A 22,483-nucleotide genomic window follows, 5' to 3' on the forward strand; every position below is an offset into this window, starting at 1 on the left:
CCCCGCCCAGCAGACCGCGTCGTCCAGCCAGCCCCCGGGCCTCCCTGGGGTGCCCAGCACAAAAGTGCAGACACCCACCGGACCCTCAATCTCAGCTTTCGGATGCTTTTGCCACTCTAAGGACCCGCAGGCCCGCTGGGCCTTCGGGCAGGACAGAGAGCCCCGGAATCCGACGTGGAGAGCTGCGTGTACGTCCCCATCAGGAGGCGGTCCCCACCTCCGCGGCTCTCCCCTTGCGGGGAGCGGCAGCCGGCAGCCGCAGGGCCTCAGGGAAGACACCAGGCTGGGCCCCCGCGGCACAGCGGGGGCACGTCCCCCCGCACGCGACTTAGGGACGGCTGCTGGAGACTGCTGCGGCCACCCTGCTGCCGGGTTTCTGGAGGGCTTCCTGGAAGCAGCGTCCACACCAAGCCCTTGGAAGGCCCAGGCGACGGAGGAGCCGGTCAGGCAGGGGCCGAGGACGGTGAGAGGCCGGGCGGGAAGGAGCATGTCAGGCCGGGGCAGAGGACGGTGACACGCCGGGCGGGGAGGAGCCGGTCAGGCGGGGGCCCAGGACAGTGACGGGCCTGGCCGGGGAGGAGTGCGTCAGGCAGGGGCAGAGGTGACGGGCTGGGTAAGGGGTAGGGTGACAGTTAGGGCACAATTCACAATCCCAAAGATGTGGAAGCGACCCGAGTGCCCATCCATCCAGGAGTGCATTAATAAAATGTGGCGCGTGGACACCACGGAGTGCCATTCGGCTGTGAGGAGCAGCGGTGAGAGGGCACCTCTCGTGTTCTCCTGGCCAGAGCTGGAACCCGTTCCAGTAAGCCGAGTATCCCAAGAATGGACACACGAGCACCACGTGCTCGCGCTCACCAGCAAACTGGTACGAACGGATGGACACCTAAGTGGACAGAGAGGAATCACCTTCGTCGGGTGGGTGTCGGGCGGGTGGGGGGAGGGATGGGCATACACATCCGTTAGGGATGGGGTGGGTGCGCACCGACTGGGGGATGGGCGCGCTTGAAGCTCTGACCCGAGGGTGGAGGCTTGGAGAGGGCGACGTACCCGACCTTAACATTGGTGCCCCCACGATACGCTGGGACAACATGAGAGGTATCTGAATAAGAACACAGGGGGGAGGGGGGCACGGGCAACACATGTCACCTGAATACTTGTACTCCCATCATCTGCTTGAAAAGAGAGAGAAAAGAAAATGCAATAATAGAGGTAAGAGACACTTTTTAAAAATAATGAATCCGAAGAGAAAAGTAAAAGGAGGCCTGTGGAGCAGGTCTGGGTGTGACTCCGGATCCCCCAACATCAGGTGCCACCACCAAAGATTCCTACGTGTAGCCCATAGAACCCCAAAAGCAACGGGACGAGTTCTGGTCACATACTCCCTCAAAATGACATCCTGGCCTTCTTCTGGAACTCCCTCCCCTCTCAGATTCTCAAGGTTTCCTCCAACGTGTCGGTTCCCACAGAGCAGACCTTGGGTCTGAGACCTGACAGTCCAGATGCCACGCGTGCTGCCGCGTGGCGGCGGTGTCGCGGCTTGGGACAAGAGGAGGCCCCACGGTGCGGGCTGGGGCGCCAGGCACCGCGGCGGGCGCTGAGGGTGGGGGTCACCCCCACCCCGGGCCGCCGCCGCGCTCCCAGAAAGGGAACAGAACAGGAGGCAAAAAAAAAAAAAAAAAAAAAACCAGAAGAAGCCTAAGGCACCCGGTATTCCCAGGCGGTCTCCCATCCAAGTACTAAGGAGGCCCGACCCTGCTTAGCTTCCCAGACCAGACGAGCTCGGGGGCGTTCGGGGTGGTGTGGCCCTAGACGGTGGAGGGCGCCCCTGCCCCGCTCAAGAAGCCGAGCCTCTCTGCGCTTTCCCCCCGCCGCCGCCGCCGCCGCCGCCGCCGCCGCCGCCGCCGCCGCCGCCGCCTCCTCCCGCCCCAGGCCCCGCGCCGGGCCGGGTCCGGTGTGCTCCGAGGGTCGGGGGTGACGGGCGGGGCGGGGCGGGGTGGGGCGGGGCGGGGGGGCTGTCTCTCTATACACACACACACACTCACACTCACGCACACTCACACAAGATGCGCCTCCACGGCTGGACTCGCCAAGGTGGAGCCCTCCCAGCCCCCCTAGTCTCCTCGCCTGGCCTCCTTCACGTACCCGCTGCCCACCCCCGGCGCCTCGCCGCCGCTGACTGCGCACGCGCACGCCCTTTGACCCCAGCCAGGGGCCGCCCTCCGCCACAACCCCTTTCAGCTGCGGCCCCCCTCGCCCTGTGGGTGGGCTGCCGCCTATTCCCCCGGGCCAGGGCTGGGGCACAGCCAGTGTATGGGGCGTCTCTCTCTGGGGATGTGTCCCATGGGTGGGGTGGGGTGGCGTGGTTTGGGGGGCGCTGAAGAAATCAGTCCCCTCCATCTCCTACCTCTGGAAAACTCCTAAGCCCGTGGAGAACTGCCGGCACCGCTTCGTGGGGGCCGGGACCCTCCTCCGTGTCCTCCTGTGGCCCAGTCCAAGGGGCCTGGGCCTGGCCGGGGCTGCATTGGACCCCGACCCCGTGTGGACTCGCTAAAAATCGGCCATTAGATATTGGATTCCAGCTTCCTTGAGGTCATTTCACTAATGAGTGCACCGGAAAGAGTTTCCTAATCCATCTGTGAGGGTGGCAACTGAAAGAGAATTTGAAAGCTGACAGAATAGGCGAGGGAAGGCATAGGAGATTTCCACACCCAGCAAGGAAGACTTTCCCGAAATGGAAGAAAGAAACGAGCAAACAGAGACACCGGTAGCCCGCCCGGAAAAGAGTCTGCCCCTGAGAGAAAGCACCCTGACCAGGTTCACCCGTGGGTGGGTGGCGAGCTAGCGGCATTCAGAAGAGCGAGGCCCGCAGTCTGTGCGGAAGACACCTGCGCTCGGGTGTGTGTGGCGGCGCGATTCCCAAGCAGCTCTAGATGTTAAACCAAGGAGAAGCCAGGGAGTTCCCAACGCCCCAGGTGTCCTCAGCCCACGACTGGCTGCTGTGGGAATGCGAAGCCCGGCTCCTTGTCTCAGAGCGGGGTTCCCAGGAGGATCAGGCTGAAGCTGGGACTTGGCCTCAAAGTGTCCCCTCGCATGGCCACCCCCTTCCCCTTCCTGCTCCTCCACTCCTGGTGCCCCTCCATCCAGGAGCCAGACCTTAAAGAGTCACCGCAAGAGAATCCTGGTCCCAAAGGAGCCTTCTGGGGGACCGGTGCTGAGAGAGGTTGTGGGCATGGCCCGCTGGGGCTCTGCCCGACCCAGGGCTGAGAGATGCCACCTCCCAGCTCTGGGTCCCTGCAGGAAGTGTTGGCAAGCACAGGGCCGGTCCTCCAAAGGCCCAGGTGCAGGGAGCCCAGGCCAAGCAGCCTGTGGAAGAAGCCACTTGCCGTGCCACCCCGGGAACAGGACTGCAGGCCCCGGCCCTTCCCACCTCCTCCTCCTCCTCCTCCTCCTCCTCCCCCCCGCCCCGCCCCCACAGGGCACAGGGCTCAGAGACACCTCAGACTCTTGCTACCCAAAGTGCAAAGGGCATCAGTTGCTCCTCCAAACCCCCCGCCCAGCAGACCGCGTCGTCCAGCCAGCCCCCGGGCCTCCCTGGGGTGCCCAGCACAAAAGTGCAGACACCCACCGGACCCTCAATCTCAGCTTTCGGATGCTTTTGCCACTCTAAGGACCCGCAGGCCCGCTGGGCCTTCGGGCAGGACAGAGAGCCCCGGAATCCGACGTGGAGAGCTGCGTGTACGTCCCCATCAGGAGGCGGTCCCCACCTCCGCGGCTCTCCCCTTGCGGGGAGCGGCAGCCGGCAGCCGCAGGGCCTCAGGGAAGACACCAGGCTGGGCCCCCGCGGCACAGCGGGGGCACGTCCCCCCGCACGCGACTTAGGGACGGCTGCTGGAGACTGCTGCGGCCACCCTGCTGCCGGGTTTCTGGAGGGCTTCCTGGAAGCAGCGTCCACACCAAGCCCTTGGAAGGCCCAGGCGACGGAGGAGCCGGTCAGGCAGGGGCCGAGGACGGTGAGAGGCCGGGCGGGAAGGAGCATGTCAGGCCGGGGCAGAGGACGGTGACACGCCGGGCGGGGAGGAGCCGGTCAGGCGGGGGCCCAGGACAGTGACGGGCCTGGCCGGGGAGGAGTGCGTCAGGCAGGGGCAGAGGTGACGGGCTGGGTAAGGGGTAGGGTGACAGTTAGGGCACAATTCACAATCCCAAAGATGTGGAAGCGACCCGAGTGCCCATCCATCCAGGAGTGCATTAATAAAATGTGGCGCGTGGACACCACGGAGTGCCATTCGGCTGTGAGGAGCAGCGGTGAGAGGGCGCCTCTCGTGTTCTCCTGGCCAGAGCTGGAACCCGTTCCAGTAAGCCGAGTATCCCAAGAATGGACACACGAGCACCACGTGCTCGCGCTCACCAGCAAACTGGTACGAACGGATGGACACCTAAGTGGACAGAGAGGAATCACCTTCGTCGGGTGGGTGTCGGGCGGGTGGGGGGAGGGATGGGCATACACATCCGTTAGGGATGGGGTGGGTGCGCACCGACTGGGGGATGGGCGCGCTTGAAGCTCTGACCCGAGGGTGGAGGCTTGGAGAGGGCGACGTACCCGACCTTAACATTGGTGCCCCCACGATACGCTGGGACAACATGAGAGGTATCTGAATAAGAACACAGGGGGGAGGGGGGCACGGGCAACACATGTCACCTGAATACTTGTACTCCCATCATCTGCTTGAAAAGAGAGAGAAAAGAAAATGCAATAATAGAGGTAAGAGACACTTTTTAAAAATGATGAATCCGAAGAGAAAAGTAAAAGGAGGCCTGTGGAGCAGGTCTGGGTGTGACTCCGGATCCCCCAACATCAGGTGCCACCACCAAAGATTCCTACGTGTAGCCCATAGAACCCCAAAAGCAACGGGACGAGTTCTGGTCACATACTCCCTCAAAATGACATCCTGGCCTTCTTCTGGAACTCCCTCCCCTCTCAGATTCTCAAGGTTTCCTCCAACGTGTCGGTTCCCACAGAGCAGACCTTGGGTCTGAGACCTGACAGTCCAGATGCCACGCGTGCTGCCGCGTGGCGGCGGTGTCGCGGCTTGGGACAAGAGGAGGCCCCACGGTGCGGGCTGGGGCGCCAGGCACCGCGGCGGGCGCTGAGGGTGGGGGTCACCCCCACCCCGGGCCGCCGCCGCGCTCCCAGAAAGGGAACAGAACAGGAGGCAAAAAAAAAAAAAAAAAAAAAAACCAGAAGAAGCCTAAGGCACCCGGTATTCCCAGGCGGTCTCCCATCCAAGTACTAAGGAGGCCCGACCCTGCTTAGCTTCCCAGACCAGACGAGCTCGGGGGCGTTCGGGGTGGTGTGGCCCTAGACGGCGGAGGGCGCCCCTGCCCCGCTCAAGAAGCCGAGCCTCTCTGCGCTTTCCCGCCGCCGCCGCCGCCGCCGCCGCCGCCGCCGCCGCCGCCTCCTCCCGCCCCAGGCCCCGCGCCGGGCCGGGTCCGGTGTGCTCCGAGGGTCGGGGGTGACGGGCGGGGCGGGGCGGGGTGGGGCGGGGCGGGGGGGTGTCTCTCTATACACACACACACACTCACACTCACGCACACTCACACAAGATGCGCCTCCACGGCTAGACTCGCCAAGGTGGAGCCCTCCCAGGCCCCCTCGTCTCCTCGCCTGGCCTCCTTCACGTACCCGCTGCCCACCCCCGGCGCGTCGCCGCCGCCGCTGACTGCGCACGCGCACGCGCGGGGCGCTCGCCCTTTGACCCCAGCCAGGGGCCGCCCTCCCCCACAACCCCTTTCAGCTGCGCCCCCCCCTCGCCCTGTGGGTGGGCTGCCGCCTATTCCCCCGGGCCAGGGCTGGGGCACAGCCAGTGTATGGGGCGTCTCTCTCTGGGGATGTGTCCCATGGGTGGGGTGGGGTGGCGTGGTTTGGGGGGCGCTGAAGAAATCAGTCCCCTCCATCTCCTACTTCTGGAAAACGCCCAAGCCCGTGGAGAACTGCCGGCACCGCTTCGTGGGGGCCGGGACCCTCCTCCGTGTCCTCCTGTGGCCCAGTCCAAGGGGCCTGGGCCTGGCCGGGGCTGCATTGGACCCCGACCACCCTGGCGTGTGGACTCGCTAAAAATCGGCCATTAGATATTGGATTCCAGCTTCCTTGAGGTCATTTCACTAATGAGTGCACCGGAAAGAGTTTCCTAATCCATCTGTGAGGGTGGCAACTGAAAGAGAATTTGAAAGCTGACAGAATAGGCGAGGGAAGGCATAGGAGATTTCCACACCCAGCAAGGAAGACTTTCCCGAAATGGAAGAAAGAAACGAGCAAACAGAGACACCGGTAGCCCGCCCGGAAAAGAGTCTGCCCCTGAGAGAAAGCACCCTGACCAGGTTCACCCGTGGGTGGGTGGCGAGCTAGCGGCATTCAGAAGAGCGAGGCCCGCAGTCTGTGCGGAAGACACCTGCGCTCGGGTGTGTGTGGCGGCGTGATTCACAAGCAGCTCTAGATGTTAAACCCAGGAGAAGCCAGGGAGTTCCCAACGCCCCAGGTGTCCTCAGCACACGACTGGCTGCTGTGGGAATGCGAAGCCCGGCTCCTTGTCTCAGAGCGGGGTTCCCAGGAGGATCAGGCTGAAGCTGGGACTTGGCCTCAAAGTGTCCCCTCGCATGGCCACCCCCTTCCCCTTCCTGCTCCTCTACTCCTGGTGCCCCTCCATCCAGGGGCCAGACCTTAAAGAGTCACCGCAAGAGAATCCTGGTCCCAAAGGAGCCTTCTGGGGGACCGGTGCTGAGAGAGGTTGTGGGCATGGCCCGCTGGGGCTCTGCCCGACCCAGGGCTGAGAGATGCCACCTCCCAGCTCTGGGTCCCTGCAGGAAGTGTTGGCAAGCACAGGGCCGGTCCTCCAAAGGCCCAGGTGCAGGGAGCCCAGGCCAAGCAGCCTGTGGAAGAAGCCACTTGCCGTGCCACCCCGGGAACAGGACTGCAGGCCCCGGCCCTTCCCACCTCCTCCTCCTCCTCCTCCTCCTCCTCCCCCCCGCCCCGCCCCCACAGGGCACAGGGCTCAGAGACACCTCAGACTCTTGCTACCCAAAGTGCAAAGGGCATCAGTTGCTCCTCCAAACCCCCCGCCCAGCAGACCGCGTCGTCCAGCCAGCCCCCGGGCCTCCCTGGGGTGCCCAGCACAAAAGTGCAGACACCCACCGGACCCTCAATCTCAGCTTTCGGATGCTTTTGCCACTCTAAGGACCCGCAGGCCCGCTGGGCCTTCGGGCAGGACAGAGAGCCCCGGAATCCGACGTGGAGAGCTGCGTGTACGTCCCCATCAGGAGGCGGTCCCCACCTCCGCGGCTCTCCCCTTGCGGGGAGCGGCAGCCGGCAGCCGCAGGGCCTCAGGGAAGACACCAGGCTGGGCCCCCGCGGCACAGCGGGGGCACGTCCCCCCGCACGCGACTTAGGGACGGCTGCTGGAGACTGCTGCGGCCACCCTGCTGCCGGGTTTCTGGAGGGCTTCCTGGAAGCAGCGTCCACACCAAGCCCTTGGAAGGCCCAGGCGACGGAGGAGCCGGTCAGGCAGGGGCCGAGGACGGTGAGAGGCCGGGCGGGAAGGAGCATGTCAGGCCGGGGCAGAGGACGGTGACACGCCGGGCGGGGAGGAGCCGGTCAGGCGGGGGCCCAGGACAGTGACGGGCCTGGCCGGGGAGGAGTGCGTCAGGCAGGGGCAGAGGTGACGGGCTGGGTAAGGGGTAGGGTGACAGTTAGGGCACAATTCACAATCCCAAAGATGTGGAAGCGACCCGAGTGCCCATCCATCCAGGAGTGCATTAATAAAATGTGGCGCGTGGACACCACGGAGTGCCATTCGGCTGTGAGGAGCAGCGGTGAGAGGGCGCCTCTCGTGTTCTCCTGGCCAGAGCTGGAACCCGTTCCAGTAAGCCGAGTATCCCAAGAATGGACACACGAGCACCACGTGCTCGCGCTCACCAGCAAACTGGTACGAACGGATGGACACCTAAGTGGACAGAGAGGAATCACCTTCGTCGGGTGGGTGTCGGGCGGGTGGGGGGAGGGATGGGCATACACATCCGTTAGGGATGGGGTGGGTGCGCACCGACTGGGGGATGGGCGCGCTTGAAGCTCTGACCCGAGGGTGGAGGCTTGGAGAGGGCGACGTACCCGACCTTAACATTGGTGCCCCCACGATACGCTGGGACAACATGAGAGGTATCTGAATAAGAACACAGGGGGGAGGGGGGCACGGGCAACACATGTCACCTGAATACTTGTACTCCCATCATCTGCTTGAAAAGAGAGAGAAAAGAAAATGCAATAATAGAGGTAAGAGACACTTTTTAAAAATGATGAATCCGAAGAGAAAAGTAAAAGGAGGCCTGTGGAGCAGGTCTGGGTGTGACTCCGGATCCCCCAACATCAGGTGCCACCACCAAAGATTCCTACGTGTAGCCCATAGAACCCCAAAAGCAACGGGACGAGTTCTGGTCACATACTCCCTCAAAATGACATCCTGGCCTTCTTCTGGAACTCCCTCCCCTCTCAGACTCTCAAGGTTTCCTCCAGCGTGTCGGTTCCCACAGAGCAGACCTTGGGTCTGAGACCTGACAGTCCAGATGCCACGCGTGCTGCCGCGTGGCGGCGGTGTCGCGGCTTGGGACAAGAGGAGGCCCCACGGTGCGGGCTGGGGCGCCAGGCACCGCGGCGGGCGCTGAGGGTGGGGGTCACCCCCACCCCGGGCCGCCGCCGCGCTCCCAGAAAGGGAACAGGAGGCAAAAAAAAAAAAAAAAAAACCAGAAGAAGCCTAAGGCACCCGGTATTCCCAAGCGGTCTCCCATCCAAGTACTAAGGAGGCCCGACCCTGCTTAGCTTCCCAGACCAGACGAGCTCGGGGGCGTTCGGGGTGGTGTGGCCCTAGACGGCGGAGGGCGCCCCTGCCCCGCTCAAGAAGCCGAGCCTCTCTGCGCTTTCCCGCCGCCGCCGCCGCCTCCTCCCGCCCCAGGCCCCGCGCCGGGCCGGGTCCGGTGTGCTCCGAGGGTCGGGGGTGACGGGCGGGGCGGGGCGGGGTGGGGCGGGGCGCGGGGCTGTCTCTCTATACACACACACACTCACACTCACGCACACTCACACAATATGCGCCTCCACGGCTGGACTCGCCAAGGTGGAGCCCTCCCAGCCCCCCTCGTCTCCTTGCCTGGCCTCCTTCACATACCCGCTGCCCACCCCCGCGCCTCGCCGCCGCTGACTGCGCACGCGCTGGACGCTCGCCCTTTGACCCCAGCCAGGGGCCGCCCTCCCCCACAACCCCTTTCATCTGCGGCCCCCCTCGCCCTTTGGGTGGGCTGCCGCCTATTCCCCCGGGCCAGGGCTGGGGCACAGCCAGTGTATGGGGCGTCTCTCTCTGGGGATGTGTCCCATGGGTGGGGTGGGGTGGCGTGGTTTGGGGGGCGCTGAAGAAATCAGTCCCCTCCATCTCCTACCTCTGGAAAACGCCCAAGCCCGTGGAGAACTGCCGGCACCGCTTCGTGGGGGCCGGGACCCTCCTCCGTGTCCTCCTGTGGCCCAGTCCAAGGGGCCTGGGCCTGCCCGGGGCTGCATTGGACCCCGACCACCCTGGCGTGTGGACTCGCTAAAAATCGGCCATTAGATATTGGATTCCAGCTTCCTTGAGGTCATTTCACTAATGAGTGCACCGGAAAGAGTTTCCTAATCCATCTGTGAGGGTGGCAACTGAAAGAGAATTTGAAAGCTGACAGAATAGGCGAGGGAAGGCATAGGAGATTTCCACACCCAGCAAGGAAGACTTTCCCGAAATGGAAGAAAGAAACGAGCAAACAGAGACACCGGTAGCCCGCCCGGAAAAGAGTCTGCCCCTGAGAGAAAGCACCCTGACCAGGTTCACCCGTGGGTGTGTGGCGAGCTAGCGGCATTCAGAAGAGCGAGGCCCGCAGTCTGTGCGGAAGACACCTGCGCTCGGGTGTGTGTGGCGGCGCGATTCCCAAGCAGCTCTAGATGTTAAACCAAGGAGAAGCCAGGGAGTTCCCAACGCCCCAGGTGTCCTCAGCACACGACTGGCTGCTGTGGGAATGCGAAGCCCGGCTCCTTGTCTCAGAGCGGGGTTCCCAGGAGGATCAGGCTGAAGCTGGGACTTGGCCTCAAAGTGTCCCTTCGCATGGCCACCCCCTTCCCCTTCCTGCTCCTCCACTCCTGGTGCCCCTCCATCCAGGGGCCAGACCTTAAAGAGTCACCGCAAGAGAATCCTGGTCCCAAAGGAGCCTTCTGGGGGACCGGTGCTGAGAGAGGTTGTGGGCATGGCCCGCTGGGGCTCTGCCCGACCCAGGGCTGAGAGATGCCACCTCCCAGCTCTGGGTCCCTGCAGGAAGTGTTGGCAAGCACAGGGCCGGTCCTCCAAAGGCCCAGGTGCAGGGAGCCCAGGCCAAGCAGCCTGTGGAAGAAGCCACTTGCCGTGCCACCCCGGGAACAGGACTGCAGGCCCCGGCCCTTCCCACCTCCTCCTCCTCCTCCTCCTCCTCCCCCCCGCCCCGCCCCCACAGGGCACAGGGCTCAGAGACACCTCAGACTCTTGCTACCCAAAGTGCAAAGGGCATCAGTTGCTCCTCCAAACCCCCGCCCAGCAGACCGCGTCGTCCAGCCAGCCCCCGGGCCTCCCTGGGGTGCCCAGCACAAAAGTGCAGACACCCACCGGACCCTCAATCTCAGCTTTCGGATGCTTTTGCCACTCTAAGGACCCGCAGGCCCGCTGGGCCTTCGGGCAGGACAGAGAGCCCCGGAATCCGACGTGGAGAGCTGCGTGTACGTCCCCATCAGGAGGCGGTCCCCACCTCCGCGGCTCTCCCCTTGCGGGGAGCGGCAGCCGGCAGCCGCAGGGCCTCAGGGAAGACACCAGGCTGGGCCCCCGCGGCACAGCGGGGGCACGTCCCCCCGCACGCGACTTAGGGACGGCTGCTGGAGACTGCTGCGGCCACCCTGCTGCCGGGTTTCTGGAGGGCTTCCTGGAAGCAGCGTCCACACCAAGCCCTTGGAAGGCCCAGGCGACGGAGGAGCCGGTCAGGCAGGGGCCGAGGACGGTGAGAGGCCGGGCGGGAAGGAGCATGTCAGGCCGGGGCAGAGGACGGTGACACGCCGGGCGGGGAGGAGCCGGTCAGGCGGGGGCCCAGGACAGTGACGGGCCTGGCCGGGGAGGAGTGCGTCAGGCAGGGGCAGAGGTGACGGGCTGGGTAAGGGGTAGGGTGACAGTTAGGGCACAATTCACAATCCCAAAGATGTGGAAGCGACCCGAGTGCCCATCCATCCAGGAGTGCATTAATAAAATGTGGCGCGTGGACACCACGGAGTGCCATTCGGCTGTGAGGAGCAGCGGTGAGAGGGCACCTCTCGTGTTCTCCTGGCCAGAGCTGGAACCCGTTCCAGTAAGCCGAGTATCCCAAGAATGGACACACGAGCACCACGTGCTCGCGCTCACCAGCAAACTGGTACGAACGGATGGACACCTAAGTGGACAGAGAGGAATCACCTTCGTCGGGTGGGTGTCGGGCGGGTGGGGGGAGGGATGGGCATACACATCCGTTAGGGATGGGGTGGGTGCGCACCGACTGGGGGATGGGCGCGCTTGAAGCTCTGACCCGAGGGTGGAGGCTTGGAGAGGGCGACGTACCCGACCTTAACATTGGTGCCCCCACGATACGCTGGGACAACATGAGAGGTATCTGAATAAGAACACAGGGGGGAGGGGGGCACGGGCAACACATGTCACCTGAATACTTGTACTCCCATCATCTGCTTGAAAAGAGAGAGAAAAGAAAATGCAATAATAGAGGTAAGAGACACTTTTTAAAAATAATGAATCCGAAGAGAAAAGTAAAAGGAGGCCTGTGGAGCAGGTCTGGGTGTGACTCCGGATCCCCCAACATCAGGTGCCACCACCAAAGATTCCTACGTGTAGCCCATAGAACCCCAAAAGCAACGGGACGAGTTCTGGTCACATACTCCCTCAAAATGACATCCTGGCCTTCTTCTGGAACTCCCTCCCCTCTCAGATTCTCAAGGTTTCCTCCAACGTGTCGGTTCCCACAGAGCAGACCTTGGGTCTGAGACCTGACAGTCCAGATGCCACGCGTGCTGCCGCGTGGCGGCGGTGTCGCGGCTTGGGACAAGAGGAGGCCCCACGGTGCGGGCTGGGGCGCCAGGCACCGCGGCGGGCGCTGAGGGTGGGGGTCACCCCCACCCCGGGCCGCCGCCGCGCTCCCAGAAAGGGAACAGAACAGGAGGCAAAAAAAAAAAAAAAAAAAAAACCAGAAGAAGCCTAAGGCACCCGGTATTCCCAGGCGGTCTCCCATCCAAGTACTAAGGAGGCCCGACCCTGCTTAGCTTCCCAGACCAGACGAGCTCGGGGGCGTTCGGGGTGGTGTGGCCCTAGACGGTGGAGGGCGCCCCTGCCCCGCTCAAGAAGCCGAGCCTCTCTGCGCTTTCCCCCCGCCGCCGCCGCCGCCGCCGCCGCCGCCGCCGCCGCCGCCGCCGCCGCCTCCTCCCGCCCCAGGCCCCGCGCCGGGCCGGGTCCGGTGTGCTCCGAGGGTCGGGGGTGACGGGCGGGGCGGGGCGGGGTGGGGCGGGGCGGGGGGGCTGTCTCTCTATACACACACACACACTCACACTCACGCACACTCACACAAGATGCGCCTCCACGGCTGGACTCGCCAAGGTGGAGCCCTCCCAGCCCCCCTAGTCTCCTCGCCTGGCCTCCTTCACGTACCCGCTGCCCACCCCCGGCGCCTCGCCGCCGCTGACTGCGCACGCGCACGCCCTTTGACCCCAGCCAGGGGCCGCCCTCCGCCACAACCCCTTTCAGCTGCGGCCCCCCTCGCCCTGTGGGTGGGCTGCCGCCTATTCCCCCGGGCCAGGGCTGGGGCACAGCCAGTGTATGGGGCGTCTCTCTCTGGGGATGTGTCCCATGGGTGGGGTGGGGTGGCGTGGTTTGGGGGGCGCTGAAGAAATCAGTCCCCTCCATCTCCTACCTCTGGAAAACTCCTAAGCCCGTGGAGAACTGCCGGCACCGCTTCGTGGGGGCCGGGACCCTCCTCCGTGTCCTCCTGTGGCCCAGTCCAAGGGGCCTGGGCCTGGCCGGGGCTGCATTGGACCCCGACCCCGTGTGGACTCGCTAAAAATCGGCCATTAGATATTGGATTCCAGCTTCCTTGAGGTCATTTCACTAATGAGTGCACCGGAAAGAGTTTCCTAATCCATCTGTGAGGGTGGCAACTGAAAGAGAATTTGAAAGCTGACAGAATAGGCGAGGGAAGGCATAGGAGATTTCCACACCCAGCAAGGAAGACTTTCCCGAAATGGAAGAAAGAAACGAGCAAACAGAGACACCGGTAGCCCGCCCGGAAAAGAGTCTGCCCCTGAGAGAAAGCACCCTGACCAGGTTCACCCGTGGGTGGGTGGCGAGCTAGCGGCATTCAGAAGAGCGAGGCCCGCAGTCTGTGCGGAAGACACCTGCGCTCGGGTGTGTGTGGCGGCGCGATTCCCAAGCAGCTCTAGATGTTAAACCAAGGAGAAGCCAGGGAGTTCCCAACGCCCCAGGTGTCCTCAGCCCACGACTGGCTGCTGTGGGAATGCGAAGCCCGGCTCCTTGTCTCAGAGCGGGGTTCCCAGGAGGATCAGGCTGAAGCTGGGACTTGGCCTCAAAGTGTCCCCTCGCATGGCCACCCCCTTCCCCTTCCTGCTCCTCCACTCCTGGTGCCCCTCCATCCAGGAGCCAGACCTTAAAGAGTCACCGCAAGAGAATCCTGGTCCCAAAGGAGCCTTCTGGGGGACCGGTGCTGAGAGAGGTTGTGGGCATGGCCCGCTGGGGCTCTGCCCGACCCAGGGCTGAGAGATGCCACCTCCCAGCTCTGGGTCCCTGCAGGAAGTGTTGGCAAGCACAGGGCCGGTCCTCCAAAGGCCCAGGTGCAGGGAGCCCAGGCCAAGCAGCCTGTGGAAGAAGCCACTTGCCGTGCCACCCCGGGAACAGGACTGCAGGCCCCGGCCCTTCCCACCTCCTCCTCCTCCTCCTCCTCCTCCTCCCCCCCGCCCCGCCCCCACAGGGCACAGGGCTCAGAGACACCTCAGACTCTTGCTACCCAAAGTGCAAAGGGCATCAGTTGCTCCTCCAAACCCCCCGCCCAGCAGACCGCGTCGTCCAGCCAGCCCCCGGGCCTCCCTGGGGTGCCCAGCACAAAAGTGCAGACACCCACCGGACCCTCAATCTCAGCTTTCGGATGCTTTTGCCACTCTAAGGACCCGCAGGCCCGCTGGGCCTTCGGGCAGGACAGAGAGCCCCGGAATCCGACGTGGAGAGCTGCGTGTACGTCCCCATCAGGAGGCGGTCCCCACCTCCGCGGCTCTCCCCTTGCGGGGAGCGGCAGCCGGCAGCCGCAGGGCCTCAGGGAAGACACCAGGCTGGGCCCCCGCGGCACAGCGGGGGCACGTCCCCCCGCACGCGACTTAGGGACGGCTGCTGGAGACTGCTGCGGCCACCCTGCTGCCGGGTTTCTGGAGGGCTTCCTGGAAGCAGCGTCCACACCAAGCCCTTGGAAGGCCCAGGCGACGGAGGAGCCGGTCAGGCAGGGGCCGAGGACGGTGAGAGGCCGGGCGGGAAGGAGCATGTCAGGCCGGGGCAGAGGACGGTGACACGCCGGGCGGGGAGGAGCCGGTCAGGCGGGGGCCCAGGACAGTGACGGGCCTGGCCGGGGAGGAGTGCGTCAGGCAGGGGCAGAGGTGACGGGCTGGGTAAGGGGTAGGGTGACAGTTAGGGCACAATTCACAATCCCAAAGATGTGGAAGCGACCCGAGTGCCCATCCATCCAGGAGTGCATTAATAAAATGTGGCGCGTGGACACCACGGAGTGCCATTCGGCTGTGAGGAGCAGCGGTGAGAGGGCGCCTCTCGTGTTCTCCTGGCCAGAGCTGGAACCCGTTCCAGTAAGCCGAGTATCCCAAGAATGGACACACGAGCACCACGTGCTCGCGCTCACCAGCAAACTGGTACGAACGGATGGACACCTAAGTGGACAGAGAGGAATCACCTTCGTCGGGTGGGTGTCGGGCGGGTGGGGGGAGGGATGGGCATACACATCCGTTAGGGATGGGGTGGGTGCGCACCGACTGGGGGATGGGCGCGCTTGAAGCTCTGACCCGAGGGTGGAGGCTTGGAGAGGGCGACGTACCCGACCTTAACATTGGTGCCCCCACGATACGCTGGGACAACATGAGAGGTATCTGAATAAGAACACAGGGGGGAGGGGGGCACGGGCAACACATGTCACCTGAATACTTGTACTCCCATCATCTGCTTGAAAAGAGAGAGAAAAGAAAATGCAATAATAGAGGTAAGAGACACTTTTTAAAAATGATGAATCCGAAGAGAAAAGTAAAAGGAGGCCTGTGGAGCAGGTCTGGGTGTGACTCCGGATCCCCCAACATCAGGTGCCACCACCAAAGATTCCTACGTGTAGCCCATAGAACCCCAAAAGCAACGGGACGAGTTCTGGTCACATACTCCCTCAAAATGACATCCTGGCCTTCTTCTGGAACTCCCTCCCCTCTCAGATTCTCAAGGTTTCCTCCAACGTGTCGGTTCCCACAGAGCAGACCTTGGGTCTGAGACCTGACAGTCCAGATGCCACGCGTGCTGCCGCGTGGCGGCGGTGTCGCGGCTTGGGACAAGAGGAGGCCCCACGGTGCGGGCTGGGGCGCCAGGCACCGCGGCGGGCGCTGAGGGTGGGGGTCACCCCCACCCCGGGCCGCCGCCGCGCTCCCAGAAAGGGAACAGAACAGGAGGCAAAAAAAAAAAAAAAAAAAAAAACCAGAAGAAGCCTAAGGCACCCGGTATTCCCAGGCGGTCTCCCATCCAAGTACTAAGGAGGCCCGACCCTGCTTAGCTTCCCAGACCAGACGAGCTCGGGGGCGTTCGGGGTGGTGTGGCCCTAGACGGCGGAGGGCGCCCCTGCCCCGCTCAAGAAGCCGAGCCTCTCTGCGCTTTCCCGCCGCCGCCGCCGCCGCCGCCGCCGCCGCCGCCGCCGCCTCCTCCCGCCCCAGGCCCCGCGCCGGGCCGGGTCCGGTGTGCTCCGAGGGTCGGGGGTGACGGGCGGGGCGGGGCGGGGTGGGGCGGGGCGGGGGGGTGTCTCTCTATACACACACACACACTCACACTCACGCACACTCACACAAGATGCGCCTCCACGGCTAGACTCGCCAAGGTGGAGCCCTCCCAGGCCCCCTCGTCTCCTCGCCTGGCCTCCTTCACGTACCCGCTGCCCACCCCCGGCGCGTCGCCGCCGCCGCTGACTGCGCACGCGCACGCGCGGGGCGCTCGCCCTTTGACCCCAGCCAGGGGCCGCCCTCCCCCACAACCCCTTTCAGCTGCGCCCCCCCCTCGCCCTGTGGGTGGGCTGCCGCCTATTCCCCCGGGCCAGGGCTGGGGCACAGCCAGTGTATGGGGCGTCTCTCTCTGGGGATGTGTCCCATGGGTGGGGTGGGGTGGCGTGGTTTGGGGGGCGCTGAAGAAATCAGTCCCCTCCATCTCCTACTTCTGGAAAACGCCCAAGCCCGTGGAGAACTGCCGGCACCGCTTCGTGGGGGCCGGGACCCTCCTCCGTGTCCTCCTGTGGCCCAGTCCAAGGGGCCTGGGCCTGGCCGGGGCTGCATTGGACCCCGACCACCCTGGCGTGTGGACTCGCTAAAAATCGGCCATTAGATATTGGATTCCAGCTTCCTTGAGGTCATTTCACTAATGAGTGCACCGGAAAGAGTTTCCTAATCCATCTGTGAGGGTGGCAACTGAAAGAGAATTTGAAAGCTGACAGAATAGGCGAGGGAAGGCATAGGAGATTTCCACACCCAGCAAGGAAGACTTTCCCGAAATGGAAGAAAGAAACGAGCAAACAGAGACACCGGTAGCCCGCCCGGAAAAGAGTCTGCCCCTGAGAGAAAGCACCCTGACCAGGTTCACCCGTGGGTGGGTGGCGAGCTAGCGGCATTCAGAAGAGCGAGGCCCGCAGTCTGTGCGGAAGACACCTGCGCTCGGGTGTGTGTGGCGGCGTGATTCACAAGCAGCTCTAGATGTTAAACCCAGGAGAAGCCAGGGAGTTCCCAACGCCCCAGGTGTCCTCAGCACACGACTGGCTGCTGTGGGAATGCGAAGCCCGGCTCCTTGTCTCAGAGCGGGGTTCCCAGGAGGATCAGGCTGAAGCTGGGACTTGGCCTCAAAGTGTCCCCTCGCATGGCCACCCCCTTCCCCTTCCTGCTCCTCTACTCCTGGTGCCCCTCCATCCAGGGGCCAGACCTTAAAGAGTCACCGCAAGAGAATCCTGGTCCCAAAGGAGCCTTCTGGGGGACCGGTGCTGAGAGAGGTTGTGGGCATGGCCCGCTGGGGCTCTGCCCGACCCAGGGCTGAGAGATGCAACCTCCCAGCTCTGGGTCCCTGCAGGAAGTGTTGGCAAGCACAGGGCCGGTCCTCCAAAGGCCCAGGTGCAGGGAGCCCAGGCCAAGCAGCCTGTGGAAGAAGCCACTTGCCCTGCCACCCCGGGAACAGGACTGCGGGCCCCGGCCCTTCCCACCTCCTCCTCCTCCTCCTCCTCCGCCCTGCACCCCCCCCCCCCGACATGGCACAGGGCTCAGAGACACCTCAGACTCTTGCTACCCAAAGTGCAAAGGGCATCAGTTGCTCCTCCAAACCCCCCGCCCAGCAGACCGCGTCGTCCAGCCAGCCCCCGGGCCTCCCTGGGGTGCCCAGCACAAAAGTGCAGACACCCACCGGACCCTCAATCTCAGCTTTCGGATGCTTTTGCCACTCTAAGGACCCGCAGGCCCGCTGGGCCTTCGGGCAGGACAGAGAGCCCCGGAATCCGACGTGGAGAGCTGCGTGTACGTCCCCATCAGGAGGCGGTCCCCACCTCCGCGGCTCTCCCCTTGCGGGGAGCGGCAGCCGGCAGCCGCAGGGCCTCAGGGAAGACACCAGGCTGGGCCCCCGCGGCACAGCGGGGGCACGTCCCCCCGCACGCGACTTAGGGACGGCTGCTGGAGACTGCTGCGGCCACCCTGCTGCCGGGTTTCTGGAGGGCTTCCTGGAAGCAGCGTCCACACCAAGCCCTTGGAAGGCCCAGGCGACGGAGGAGCCGGTCAGGCAGGGGCCGAGGACGGTGAGAGGCCGGGCGGGAAGGAGCATGTCAGGCCGGGGCAGAGGACGGTGACACGCCGGGCGGGGAGGAGCCGGTCAGGCGGGGGCCCAGGACAGTGACGGGCCTGGCCGGGGAGGAGTGCGTCAGGCAGGGGCAGAGGTGACGGGCTGGGTAAGGGGTAGGGTGACAGTTAGGGCACAATTCACAATCCCAAAGATGTGGAAGCGACCCGAGTGCCCATCCATCCAGGAGTGCATTAATAAAATGTGGCGCGTGGACACCACGGAGTGCCATTCGGCTGTGAGGAGCAGCGGTGAGAGGGCGCCTCTCGTGTTCTCCTGGCCAGAGCTGGAACCCGTTCCAGTAAGCCGAGTATCCCAAGAATGGACACACGAGCACCACGTGCTCGCGCTCACCAGCAAACTGGTACGAACGGATGGACACCTAAGTGGACAGAGAGGAATCACCTTCGTCGGGTGGGTGTCGGGCGGGTGGGGGGAGGGATGGGCATACACATCCGTTAGGGATGGGGTGGGTGCGCACCGACTGGGGGATGGGCGCGCTTGAAGCTCTGACCCGAGGGTGGAGGCTTGGAGAGGGCGACGTACCCGACCTTAACATTGGTGCCCCCACGATACGCTGGGACAACATGAGAGGTATCTGAATAAGAACACAGGGGGGAGGGGGGCACGGGCAACACATGTCACCTGAATACTTGTACTCCCATCATCTGCTTGAAAAGAGAGAGAAAAGAAAATGCAATAATAGAGGTAAGAGACACTTTTTAAAAATGATGAATCCGAAGAGAAAAGTAAAAGGAGGCCTGTGGAGCAGGTCTGGGTGTGACTCCGGATCCCCCAACATCAGGTGCCACCACCAAAGATTCCTACGTGTAGCCCATAGAACCCCAAAAGCAACGGGACGAGTTCTGGTCACATACTCCCTCAAAATGACATCCTGGCCTTCTTCTGGAACTCCCTCCCCTCTCAGACTCTCAAGGTTTCCTCCAGCGTGTCGGTTCCCACAGAGCAGACCTTGGGTCTGAGACCTGACAGTCCAGATGCCACGCGTGCTGCCGCGTGGCGGCGGTGTCGCGGCTTGGGACAAGAGGAGGCCCCACGGTGCGGGCTGGGGCGCCAGGCACCGCGGCGGGCGCTGAGGGTGGGGGTCACCCCCACCCCGGGCCGCCGCCGCGCTCCCAGAAAGGGAACAGGAGGCAAAAAAAAAAAAAAAAAAACCAGAAGAAGCCTAAGGCACCCGGTATTCCCAAGCGGTCTCCCATCCAAGTACTAAGGAGGCCCGACCCTGCTTAGCTTCCCAGACCAGACGAGCTCGGGGGCGTTCGGGGTGGTGTGGCCCTAGACGGCGGAGGGCGCCCCTGCCCCGCTCAAGAAGCCGAGCCTCTCTGCGCTTTCCCGCCGCCGCCGCCGCCTCCTCCCGCCCCAGGCCCCGCGCCGGGCCGGGTCCGGTGTGCTCCGAGGGTCGGGGGTGACGGGCGGGGCGGGGCGGGGTGGGGCGGGGCGCGGGGCTGTCTCTCTATACACACACACACTCACACTCACGCACACTCACACAATATGCGCCTCCACGGCTGGACTCGCCAAGGTGGAGCCCTCCCAGCCCCCCTCGTCTCCTTGCCTGGCCTCCTTCACATACCCGCTGCCCACCCCCGCGCCTCGCCGCCGCTGACTGCGCACGCGCTGGACGCTCGCCCTTTGACCCCAGCCAGGGGCCGCCCTCCCCCACAACCCCTTTCATCTGCGGCCCCCCTCGCCCTTTGGGTGGGCTGCCGCCTATTCCCCCGGGCCAGGGCTGGGGCACAGCCAGTGTATGGGGCGTCTCTCTCTGGGGATGTGTCCCATGGGTGGGGTGGGGTGGCGTGGTTTGGGGGGCGCTGAAGAAATCAGTCCCCTCCATCTCCTACCTCTGGAAAACGCCCAAGCCCGTGGAGAACTGCCGGCACCGCTTCGTGGGGGCCGGGACCCTCCTCCGTGTCCTCCTGTGGCCCAGTCCAAGGGGCCTGGGCCTGCCCGGGGCTGCATTGGACCCCGACCACCCTGGCGTGTGGACTCGCTAAAAATCGGCCATTAGATATTGGATTCCAGCTTCCTTGAGGTCATTTCACTAATGAGTGCACCGGAAAGAGTTTCCTAATCCATCTGTGAGGGTGGCAACTGAAAGAGAATTTGAAAGCTGACAGAATAGGCGAGGGAAGGCATAGGAGATTTCCACACCCAGCAAGGAAGACTTTCCCGAAATGGAAGAAAGAAACGAGCAAACAGAGACACCGGTAGCCCGCCCGGAAAAGAGTCTGCCCCTGAGAGAAAGCACCCTGACCAGGTTCACCCGTGGGTGTGTGGCGAGCTAGCGGCATTCAGAAGAGCGAGGCCCGCAGTCTGTGCGGAAGACACCTGCGCTCGGGTGTGTGTGGCGGCGCGATTCCCAAGCAGCTCTAGATGTTAAACCAAGGAGAAGCCAGGGAGTTCCCAACGCCCCAGGTGTCCTCAGCACACGACTGGCTGCTGTGGGAATGCGAAGCCCGGCTCCTTGTCTCAGAGCGGGGTTCCCAGGAGGATCAGGCTGAAGCTGGGACTTGGCCTCAAAGTGTCCCTTCGCATGGCCACCCCCTTCCCCTTCCTGCTCCTCCACTCCTGGTGCCCCTCCATCCAGGGGCCAGACCTTAAAGAGTCACCGCAAGAGAATCCTGGTCCCAAAGGAGCCTTCTGGGGGACCGGTGCTGAGAGAGGTTGTGGGCATGGCCCGCTGGGGCTCTGCCCGACCCAGGGCTGAGAGATGCCACCTCCCAGCTCTGGGTCCCTGCAGGAAGTGTTGGCAAGCACAGGGCCGGTCCTCCAAAGGCCCAGGTGCAGGGAGCCCAGGCCAAGCAGCCTGTGGAAGAAGCCACTTGCCGTGCCACCCCGGGAACAGGACTGCAGGCCCCGGCCCTTCCCACCTCCTCCTCCTCCTCCTCCTCCTCCCCCCCGCCCCGCCCCCACAGGGCACAGGGCTCAGAGACACCTCAGACTCTTGCTACCCAAAGTGCAAAGGGCATCAGTTGCTCCTCCAAACCCCCGCCCAGCAGACCGCGTCGTCCAGCCAGCCCCCGGGCCTCCCTGGGGTGCCCAGCACAAAAGTGCAGACACCCACCGGACCCTCAATCTCAGCTTTCGGATGCTTTTGCCACTCTAAGGACCCGCAGGCCCGCTGGGCCTTCGGGCAGGACAGAGAGCCCCGGAATCCGACGTGGAGAGCTGCGTGTACGTCCCCATCAGGAGGCGGTCCCCACCTCCGCGGCTCTCCCCTTGCGGGGAGCGGCAGCCGGCAGCCGCAGGGCCTCAGGGAAGACACCAGGCTGGGCCCCCGCGGCACAGCGGGGGCACGTCCCCCCGCACGCGACTTAGGGACGGCTGCTGGAGACTGCTGCGGCCACCCTGCTGCCGGGTTTCTGGAGGGCTTCCTGGAAGCAGCGTCCACACCAAGCCCTTGGAAGGCCCAGGCGACGGAGGAGCCGGTCAGGCAGGGGCCGAGGACGGTGAGAGGCCGGGCGGGAAGGAGCATGTCAGGCCGGGGCAGAGGACGGTGACACGCCGGGCGGGGAGGAGCCGGTCAGGCGGGGGCCCAGGACAGTGACGGGCCTGGCCGGGGAGGAGTGCGTCAGGCAGGGGCAGAGGTGACGGGCTGGGTAAGGGGTAGGGTGACAGTTAGGGCACAATTCACAATCCCAAAGATGTGGAAGCGACCCGAGTGCCCATCCATCCAGGAGTGCATTAATAAAATGTGGCGCGTGGACACCACGGAGTGCCATTCGGCTGTGAGGAGCAGCGGTGAGAGGGCACCTCTCGTGTTCTCCTGGCCAGAGCTGGAACCCGTTCCAGTAAGCCGAGTATCCCAAGAATGGACACACGAGCACCACGTGCTCGCGCTCACCAGCAAACTGGTACGAACGGATGGACACCTAAGTGGACAGAGAGGAATCACCTTCGTCGGGTGGGTGTCGGGCGGGTGGGGGGAGGGATGGGCATACACATCCGTTAGGGATGGGGTGGGTGCGCACCGACTGGGGGATGGGCGCGCTTGAAGCTCTGACCCGAGGGTGGAGGCTTGGAGAGGGCGACGTACCCGACCTTAACATTGGTGCCCCCACGATACGCTGGGACAACATGAGAGGTATCTGAATAAGAACACAGGGGGGAGGGGGGCACGGGCAACACATGTCACCTGAATACTTGTACTCCCATCATCTGCTTGAAAAGAGAGAGAAAAGAAAATGCAATAATAGAGGTAAGAGACACTTTTTAAAAATGATGAA

The 22,483-nt window shown here is 64.0% G+C and overlaps 6 pseudogenes; all 6 read right to left on the reverse strand.

Annotated features, from left to right (window-relative positions):
• Positions 1-1,695: 1,695 nt before the first annotated feature.
• Positions 1,696-1,814, reverse strand: LOC142866848 (uncharacterized; annotated as a pseudogene).
• Positions 1,815-5,246: 3,432 nt separating this feature from the next.
• Positions 5,247-5,365, reverse strand: LOC142866849 (uncharacterized; annotated as a pseudogene).
• Positions 5,366-8,798: 3,433 nt separating this feature from the next.
• LOC142866896 (uncharacterized) lies at positions 8,799-8,917 on the reverse strand (annotated as a pseudogene).
• A 3,400-nt stretch (positions 8,918-12,317) lies between these two features.
• Positions 12,318-12,436, reverse strand: LOC142866851 (uncharacterized; annotated as a pseudogene).
• A 3,432-nt stretch (positions 12,437-15,868) lies between these two features.
• Positions 15,869-15,987, reverse strand: LOC142866852 (uncharacterized; annotated as a pseudogene).
• A 3,432-nt stretch (positions 15,988-19,419) lies between these two features.
• On the reverse strand, positions 19,420-19,538 carry LOC142866897 (uncharacterized; annotated as a pseudogene).
• Positions 19,539-22,483: the final 2,945 nt, after the last annotated feature.

The sequence above is a fragment of the Microcebus murinus genome, unplaced genomic scaffold, assembly GCF_040939455.1.
Source record: "Microcebus murinus isolate Inina unplaced genomic scaffold, M.murinus_Inina_mat1.0 scaf007_hap2_Mmur4.0, whole genome shotgun sequence".
NCBI classification, from domain to species: Eukaryota; Metazoa; Chordata; class Mammalia; order Primates; family Cheirogaleidae; genus Microcebus; species Microcebus murinus.